Source organism: Triticum dicoccoides, chromosome 3B (assembly GCF_002162155.2).
Source record: "Triticum dicoccoides isolate Atlit2015 ecotype Zavitan chromosome 3B, WEW_v2.0, whole genome shotgun sequence".
In the NCBI taxonomy this organism is placed as follows: domain Eukaryota; kingdom Viridiplantae; phylum Streptophyta; class Magnoliopsida; order Poales; family Poaceae; genus Triticum; species Triticum dicoccoides.
In genome coordinates this window covers 58,503,016-58,512,980 of record NC_041385.1, presented here as the reverse complement: position 1 = coordinate 58,512,980, position 9,965 = coordinate 58,503,016, and positions in this window count along the sequence as shown.

Below are 9,965 nucleotides of genomic sequence, written 5' to 3'. Positions count from 1 at the left end.
CTGTTCCATGACGAGGGCCTGCAGCATCTTCATCGAGCCGGCGTTCTTCCAGCCGGCGTTCTTCTCCTTCAACAGGTCGATCTCGTGGCAGAGCTTCGCCTTGTCCTCCTGAAGTCACGGGATTACGCCAGTCGCCTTCTTCTCCGAGGCAATGCTCTTCTTCAGCAGCATCACCAAGCCGGCGGTCAACTCCCCCTGCTTATTGAGCTCAGCGGGCATGTCGTCGAGGCTCTCCTTCAGCAACTCCATCAAGCCTTGGATGAACTCCTTCTGCTTTTTGAGGTGCTTATTGAGCTGATCGGGCATGCCGTTGACGGATAACGACTCCAGCTCCGCCGGCTCGGCATGTTCGCCTCCGCGGCTAGGGCACTCCTGGGAGCCATCGCCTGCCCGTGAGAGATCTTTGGAGGTCTCTGCATGGCGGCAAGCCCTCTCTTTTCTTCCGCAGCCTTGGTTGCCGCTCCCTTGTTACAAGTAGTTCTCGACCTAGAGCTCTGCTCACCGGCCATGGCAACGACGGACAAAGAAGAAGCACTTATGAGGAGGAAAGGTAGAGTAATTTTCAGTTAGGTAGTTCCCCTTTTTATAACCTAAGTACTAGCGCTAGTACTAATACCTACATAGTGGGAACACGTTCAGGTTTCGAACGTACTAGTACGTGTGATCAGGCTTTTCGAATGTTATGGGAACAAGGTAAAGATTAATTGATGGTTTTGGTTTCGAGGCCCGAAACGGCTCCCGATGAGTTTAGAGGAACATAAATTTCAATAACTACACTGCTCAAATGAGTAAATATTATGTTACTGTCAAACATTGGCACAAAATATGAAGGAGACCAATGTAAGTACTACTAGCAACCCATGATTTAACTACTCGCATGCGCACAGTGGAGTAATAATGTCTTTCTTCCGCCCTCACGTCCACTCAATTTGCATGTGCGATATTAATTGACCATCAATGAAGTGAACGACTTTACACGCGTCAGATTATCACATGGGGTGGATATTGGTACAAAATTGCATCCGCCCATGTACCCGCGTGTGCGTGCAAGGGAATGAGTGTGTGCGTGGCGTGCGTGCACATCTTCGCTTCGTGCATGTACCGCCAGTGTGGCTCAGGGAGGACGAGTACATTCTTCTGGAACCAGCAGCACGTCACTGTGATCAATCCACGCAAGGAGGTCGCGACAACGCCTCCACATGTTCCATGTGGCTTCATGAACTGTAAGAGAGACCCTGTGTAGCGTGCCATTGGTATTCTAATTTACGTGTTTTGCACATAGTCGAAGTATTAGTAAGGTACACGTGCATTGCACGCATCAGATTTTGCAACCAAATTATGAATAAATACCACACTATAGCATGTAAGCTCTTAGTCATATATGCCTGATGTAGCCCTTCGTTTAATTCTTATAGTTCATCTCATTCAAAATCAATTAGTTTTTATAAAAAAGCTAAGAACGCGGGAATAGGAAAAACATGGGATTATAGTGGAATGTCGTCTTGAATCCTACAGGATTGTACGAGTGTTTGATTGTGCATAGAAAGAACGCAGAATTCTTTCAAAGAGGTTTGAGTGGATGGTATGTTTCCTATGAAATCTAGTGCAAATGAATCATATGGAAAAATTCCTATGGTTTACAATCCTACGAATCAAACAACCAAGATAGGAAAAATTCCTAATGATTAGAATCCTCCAAAATTCCTTTGAGAATCCTTTGAATCAAAGAAGCCCTTAATCTATTTTATGATTCATGGAATTGTGCGTTGTAAAGCATAAAGTAAAAACAAATAATGGCAATTCAACTAGAAAAATAGTTTGAGCCGTTATGATACGGAAGATTCTAGAACAAAAGAGAAACACTGTTGTTTTGAGGTTTGTGCATTATGCTTAAGTTCAACCATGGAGTCTGCTAGATTGTACATGTGGTAAAATCCGGTGGGGGGCTAGAATATGGTGCGAGGGGCCGACTGGAGGGAGACTATGAAGGAATACACAAGTGCGGGATCGATATTTAGAGAGAGGGGGCGAGAACATGTGCTGTTGCGCGCAGTGGCGGAGCCATGAAAAATAAATGAGCTAGGGGGCCAAGCATTGCTAATCCTTTACGAGGAGGGTCAATTCATGAACTTAAACCATTTTTAGCAGCAATTGTGTAATGATCACATTCATATTAGCCTCGATATATAGTGATGTTAGGGGGGGCAGGGCCCTTACTGCCCCTGTCTTCGCCATTGTGCACGCGTCTGAGAGATGAAGCGGAAGGCATGGATGATGAGAGGGGAACGTTGGATATATAATTAATGTGGGTGTATTAGCTATATATGTTAATCCTATATAGAGAGGTATACATTGATCGATGTGGACGTGGGAAAGAGGGTGAGACCTCACTGGATATATTGATTGATCGGTTTGTGTGGAAAACTATGAAAGACCTAGCTATATACACACATACATAGAGGAACATCGATCGTTGCGCATGCACGCGTGAGAGATAAAGAATGCCCGATATGATGGAGAGGGGGATGTGTGTGGGTGTGTGCCTTCATGGGAGACCGACCTGAAGAAAAAGATTGCATGTGTGCGATGGATAATGCCAACTGGTAGTGTGTGTGCATGCATGCACGAGAGAAAGTTAGTGGTACAATTATAAAGAGAAGACGACTGTGTGGGTGTAAAAGACTAGGTGAGGTCATAATCAATGTAAACTTGAATTCAAATATTTGAATAAGAGATCCTGATGTTTGAAACCCATGCATCCATGAATATAACGGAGATCTGCGCGGTGTGGTTTGGAAATGAGCATGTTGTAATGTATACACATTGAACAAGGTCAGACTGATTTGAATTTGAGATACCGATGGCAGACATCATTTGGCCACGTCGCATCCGTGCATGGACACACTATTCTAATTGGATATGATGGGCGGCTTTCGCATCACATATCTATATCTATACCCCTATATATATACTATATTTTATATTTTTTTATATTCTGTGCGGGTAACTTTAACTTTGAAAGATGGTCGTTGGATGAGGCGAATCCGATGGTCCAAAGATGGCAAATTTGAGCACTACTGGCCGTTGGGTATCATCTAGATTCCACCAGATTTCGCCACATGTATAATCTAGAAGACTCCATGGTTGAACTTAAGCATAACGCACAAACATCAAAACACAAGCACTTCTTATTTGTTCTAGAATCTTCCGTATCAGAGTTGCCCAAATGTTTTTCTACATGATTTGCCATTATTTGTTTTACTTTATGTCTTACAACGCACAATTCCATGAATCTTAAAATAGATTAGCTTTCTTATAAAAACTAGATCATTTTGAATGAAATGAACTATAAGAATTAAACGAACATCTACATCATGCATATATGACTCAAAGCTTACATGCTATAATGTGGTATTTATTCATAATTTGGTTGCCAAATCTCATGCGTGCAATGCACGTGTACCTTACTCTAGTCTAAATGGTGTTTGTATGTGTTGAGGTGCAAATTGTCTTTTTTTGGTACATGTTAAGCTTGTTCTTCTAAGATTTCAAGTCGCGCCTTGTTATGCCAAAAATTCAAGCTAGCGTCTCTGTCTATCATGCTGCGAAACTCCCACCTCTTCAACCCGCGCCTTGTTAGCCCGAAATATTTAATATATATCTTTGTCTCATTGTGCTCCGACAACTCCCTCCATCTCAACCCGCGCCTTGATATTTCGAAATTACAACATGCGCGAAAACTCCCACCTCCTGTGAAATCGCGACACGTGAAATGCCCGTGGTACCCCTGAACCGAAAGAACTTCCTCAAATCGGTGGGGGTATTTTCGTAAATTACCCCACATTTCGAACAAGCGCGTCCCTAAGTCATGGTTCCCCACTGCCATCCCATCCACCCTCCCATTCGTACACCGAGGCCGCGAAAACCCGCGATGAAACCCCACACCCTGCTCCGTCCGCCACCTAGTCGGAGCCTCTTCCCCGACGACGTCGTCCACAGCAACACCTCGACGTCCCTCATCCACCGTGCCGGATGAGGATCCGTCGTCGATCTCGTCGTCCCGCCGGTTCAGCCACCCCGTCCTCCACCTCCAAAGAGCTGCCACAACGTTCCCCTCATATTTCGCGCCACCTCCATTCCCACACCGTCGTCTTCACCTGCACCACCGGAAAAGCATCATCATCACCGTTTACTCGGATGAAGTTGCGGCCTAATCGGCTCCACCAAAGAGGTTGTACACTAATCGCCGCATTTTCTTCTTGATTCGATCTCACGGTGCTGTCGGCGCTCGGTCCCGAGCCGACACAGCGCGGCTCCATCCACGGCGGCGTCGTCGGCCACTTCCTCTACGGCGTTGCTCCCTCGGCGGCGACCTCCACATCAGTAGGAGCTGCTGCTGCTTTAGCTCTCGCTCGTGCTACTGCTCTGCTCTTGCTCTCGGTCCCCTGCATGGTCTGCTCTTGTTATTTCTCTTGCTCGCACTGTTGCTCTCGCTCTTGCTCTTGCTTGCGATGCTGCTCTAATTTAGCTACAATTCAGTCGATTGAATTGACTTTTGGGCCAGTCGATTTTTAGGGGGTGGGGAGGCTCGCCGGGGTTAAGAAAGTACCAGCCGCAGCGGGGAGGGGGCTCGCCGGAGAGGTACCCCACTATCTATCTTAGGGTTCAAGATGGGGGCGGTGGTCGCCGGCGGTGGCGGGGGCGTTGGCGGGGCGGTGGCGTGGGGATCACCGGAGAAAAAGCTCGGCACGGGGGGCCTAGAGGGATGGCCGGGGCGGCGGCGGAGCGGTGGTGGGGAGTGTTTTTGGGGCGGGTTGGGCGGCGCACCGCCGGTCGCGGGCGCCGGGGGCTGTTGTTTGGCCGGTGGTGGCTGGTGGCTCAGGGGGGTGGAGGTTGAAGATGAACCGCAGGCCCTTGATTTCGTATCCAACGGCTGCAAAATCGACTGACCAGAGATGAAAAAGTCAGTCGACCGACGTGTAGCCTCACCTTGCTAGTGCGTTCAGTTTTGACAGCAAAATTCAGTTTTGACAGCAAAATTCAGTTTCGACAGTTAAATTTAGTTTCGACAGATAAGTTCAGTTTTGACAGTTAAATTTAGTTTCGACAGTTAAGTTGAGAGATGAGCGGCTGATGTATTTTACATCTAGCACTTTGTGGTTATGTATTTTACGTCATGTATTGGAGATTCTATTAGAATTCCACTCAGGTTAATGTTGTTCGTTGTCTCTCTTGTCCTGCTTCAGCCTCGGCGTCGTACAGCTCACCAGAGCTGCTCCAATGACGAAACCCTCCATCACAGCGGAGCAGTACCTCGGGCTCCATCTCCAGACGCCTAAGATCTTCTTCCCCTCCTCTGACAGCCAAGTCAGCCGGAGCATCCTCACCGGCCAACCCAATCACACTGAGATCGACATGGCTTCGCCAAAGAGGTTGTACACTTGTTGCATCTCTTTTTACTCTACATGTTATATATATTGTCCACTGAGCACTCGTAGTAACAGGAAATACGATTATTTCATCCTACTATATGACAAGCAGTCAGGTACTAGGCAATTTAGCTATCCGTGATGGACTCTCTTGAATCCCATCATTATTTATCTCTACGCGTTTGAGATGTGCATTTGTCGATGGGCCTGGGAGTTGAGCTAGTATGGCAGTGGCCTGGGTCCAAAGTAATAGAAGTAGCACAAAAACATTTTTTTAGTGTAGGATTTTCCTTGCTCAATCCTGCCTACTAGAATCGCCAGTGCTTGAAAGGAAAAGTGAATGAAAAACATAGGAATTGGAAAGTTTCCTATGGTACTACTTTTCATGAATTTGGTGCAAAGGAATGGAGCAAAGGAAAATTGTAGGATTTGTTCCTTTAGTGTCTCCTTGAAAGAAAAACCGTAGGAATTCTAATTTCCACTTCTCCTCCTTTTCATATTCCTATTCATCAAGCACAAGACTAAGAGATAGTAGCATAATAGCATTATAACCGTACATTTTCTTGTGGTTTGACTTAATCTCACCATGCTTTTTTGCATCCTGTGATCTTCCAATTGTTGTGAATCAAACACCCAGATTGGCACAAATCTTGTGTTTTTAAATTCTCTATTTTGCACGTGCATTCCTATCCTATTCATGTCTATTTCCTATCCCTGCATTGTTAGAATCCTCAAATTCAAACAATCCCTTACTCAATTACTTCTGTTACAGATATGTGTCAAAGAAAACCTTGTGTGGTTTGTCCTGCTCCTGCGGCGCTGTGTTCCACCCCAGCTCAGCTGCTCCAATGACGGAAGGGTTCACCACAGCAGGGATCCGCTCTCCAGACTGTCTTTTGCTGACTCAGATCTTGTTCCCCGCCACCGGCAGCCACGGCAACTGCATTACCATCATCAACTGAGCAGATGACCTTGAGGACTACACGGGTCCGCAAGAGAGGTCGTACTCTTTCGTGTCTGCTTACGTTACGCGTCACTTAATATGATGACATGCTATATTATCGTCGTGTTCACCTATTAGACTCTGAGTCAGGTCCAAACTAATGCTGAAACTTGAGTTTTTAAATGGTTATGGGGTACATATTGGGGCAGTAATCAGTACTATCTAGTTAATCTCCGGTGTCTACTATGAGTTTCATGTTGGGTTCAAACAAAAATTAAAGGAGCCATTATCTATATTTTTTAACTAAAGCTATTATCTGCCTGCTATCATTGGTTTTGGGTCTATATCCAACAGTTTGCTACCATCACTCTGGATTTGTGCATGCACTCCTTACATAATCTCACTATGTTTTATTCCTATGCATGCCAGATATTGTACACAATGGAACTGATCATGTAGAGGAAAAGAGACGAGCCTTGCATGGCAATTAAATTTCATGCAGACGTCATTCCATGGTGGGCGCAAAGGCAGCCCCCACTCCACCCATTTCGGATCGTAATCAAGAGGAAGATAACTGTTCTGAGGGGGATTCAGGAGGAGAAGACCACTCCTATTTAGAGGTCTTCGCTCTAACTTGGCATGCTGATGTTGGTAATATCATGCATATGGTGCCTTGCATTGCTTACTGTATACATTAAAGATGTCATCTTCTTAGTTTAGACATGCTTTGTGTCAATGCCATCTGTTTAGTTTCTTTATCATATATGTGAATCATGCAATGCCATCTTGTTTAGCCAGGCATCATATATGTGAATTTTGCAATGCCACCCTGGTTAGCCAGTCATCTTATATGTGAATTATATCATGCCATCATTTTTTATTACTTGTTAAATTTGTCAACAATTTTAGTACATTCAATTACTCTTCGTGTGCATCAGCCATTTGGCACGGTCATGGAAAAGTCTGGAGTGGAAACAAGGTCTTCAGAGCAGACAATGCTATCTGACGAAGCGCATGTCTTGATATATGTGAATTATATCATGGCGTCCTTTTTTTGTATTTCTCATTGCTTTTGTCGACAATGTTTGTATGTTCAACTAATCTTCCTGTGCATCAGCCATTTGAATTGGTGATGGAGAAATCTGGAGTGAAAACAAGGTCTTCAGAGAAGACAATGCTACCTGCTGAAGCAGATATCTTGCTGGTTACAGATAGCTCTTCAGAGGAGGATTCAGAGGCAGATGACCAGTCCTATTATCCCCCTGAGGTGTATCCCCAAACTTGGCAGGGTTATATTACTCATATAATGCATATGTTGTATTGCAATGCTTAGTTTTTACATCATATACACAATATTGAATGCCATCTCCTTAGTTGACACATCATATATGCGATTGCCCTCTGCTCACTTCCTTAGTATATAAATCATATATTTGAATTATGGCATACCATGATGTTTACATAGACAGCATGTATCTGAATTATGGCATGCCAACCCATTTTATAAAGACATAATATAGTTATATCATCTCATACTGTTTACATAGTCATCATATTTTAAATTATGTCATTCTATCTGTAAATTATATCATGCCATCATGTTTCCATCGACGGCATGTTTGTGATTTATGGCATGCCAACCACTTTACTAGACACATCGTATAGTTATATCATGTCATCCTGTTTACATAATCATCATATTTTGAAGTATGTCATTCTATCCTGTTTAGTTAGCCATCATACATGGGAAATTGTGTCATGCTATCCTGTTTAATTAGCCATCATATATGTGAAATTATGTCCTGCTATTCTGTTTGCTTAGACAACATAAATGTGAATTATTTCATGCCCTGTTTTCTTCCCTACCATCCATTGCACCTATCTATCTTACAATGTCTATACATTCAATTACTTTTCTTGTTTATGAGACATTTCAATTGGAGGGAGTGATGGCAGTATCTGTGGGAGTAAAAACACAGTCTTTAGAAAATATCGTGCTACCTGTCGATGCAGATAGAACCACGGTTGTACTTGCCCAAGAACCAGCCCCACCACACATAACCCACACTCATGCAGATTGTATCCCTACCCAGTTGGACAGAGAACCAGCTACACCCCTTCTAACCCCAACCCCAGCAGATAGACACCCAGTTCCCATTGACACGGCACCGTCTCCACCACAGAGCACCTAAACACGAGCAGTTAGTAAGGCAACTGCAGTGCCCAAATCACGAGGACCACCACTCCGAACCCGAAGTCAACAATTAAAGCAGAAGAACAATTGTTCTCAGGTCAGGTTCCCTAGCTATGGTTCATACTACTTTGCTCTTGCATCACTGTATTTACTGATACCAACTAATTTCAAATTTGAAGGATGCAATTGAAACTCCAATGGCGCAACAGGTATGTTTTAAACCTGTTTCTTCAACGTGTTTGGTTGTTTGCTGTTGTAACTTGCTCTATGTTGATTTCAGTTTCAATTGAATAAACAGTTATGTTCTCATGCCATGCACATTACAAGTGTTGTTATTGTTGTGTAGTTTCCCACACTTATATTATGTCTATGCTGCATTGTCTTAAATAGATATGATTCGAATTGTATCTATCTTGATTTGGCAACATAAACTAGAATGATATAAACCATACAGTGACCATACTACATAGATATATGTTTGTCGGGTCGTAGGTGTGACATATGCCAACGGATGGCTTATCTGTGTGGGAGCCAGTAAGACATCGCCGGTGCCTGGAAACGGGATAAGGCGAAGACATGCACGCCGGCGGATCTTACCCGGGTTGGGGGCTCTCCGTGGAGATAATACCCCTACTCCTGCTCTACGAGGTCTCCGCATGATCACTAGATCAACAAGAAGCTACAAGAGGCTCCTTGAGCTGTTCAGTGCAAGGAGGAAGAAGGGCAAGGCTAGCTCTCTCCTCTCCCTTTAGTGGCGTCTAAAACTATATGAGTTCCACCCTTTGCATAGGTGTCCCAGGGGGTTTATATAGGCCTACCCCCGGGGGTACAATGGTAATCCGGCTGGGCGTGGGCCCTGGCCGTCAGTGTCTATGACCGCCGGCTTCTCCGCCGACTGCTGGGGCCCACCGACTGCTGGGGCCCGCCGGCTGCCGGCTCATTGGTCGACAGGCCGGTCCCACCACCTGGGGGTCTTGTCGGGGGCTGGTTACTGTTGCCTCGCCTCTGATGACGAGGGCTTTGTCGAGGTAAGCATGGCTACAGTGCCGCCGCCTTGCGGACTCTCACTGTAGGCTTACCTCGTCTTGTCTCCTTAATGGTGCGTGCGCCCCGAGGAGGGGAGCAAGCCGGCTTTAGGAAGCCGGCCATGCCTCAGGCCAGCTGGGGGAGGCCAGGCCGCCTTCAGGCATCTTTCTGACCGAAGGGGCCCGCCGCCTACGGGCCGTACTGGTAGCCCGTCGTGGAGGGCGTCATGATCAGCATGTAAACAATGCCACGCCGAATGGGTGATGGTTGTCCCGTACGGTGTACTGTAGCCATGCGTGCTCCGGGATTCGGGGGTGGCAGGGTTCACTGTTGCCACGCATCGTCCCATCATCGTTATGGGGGGTGCAGACCT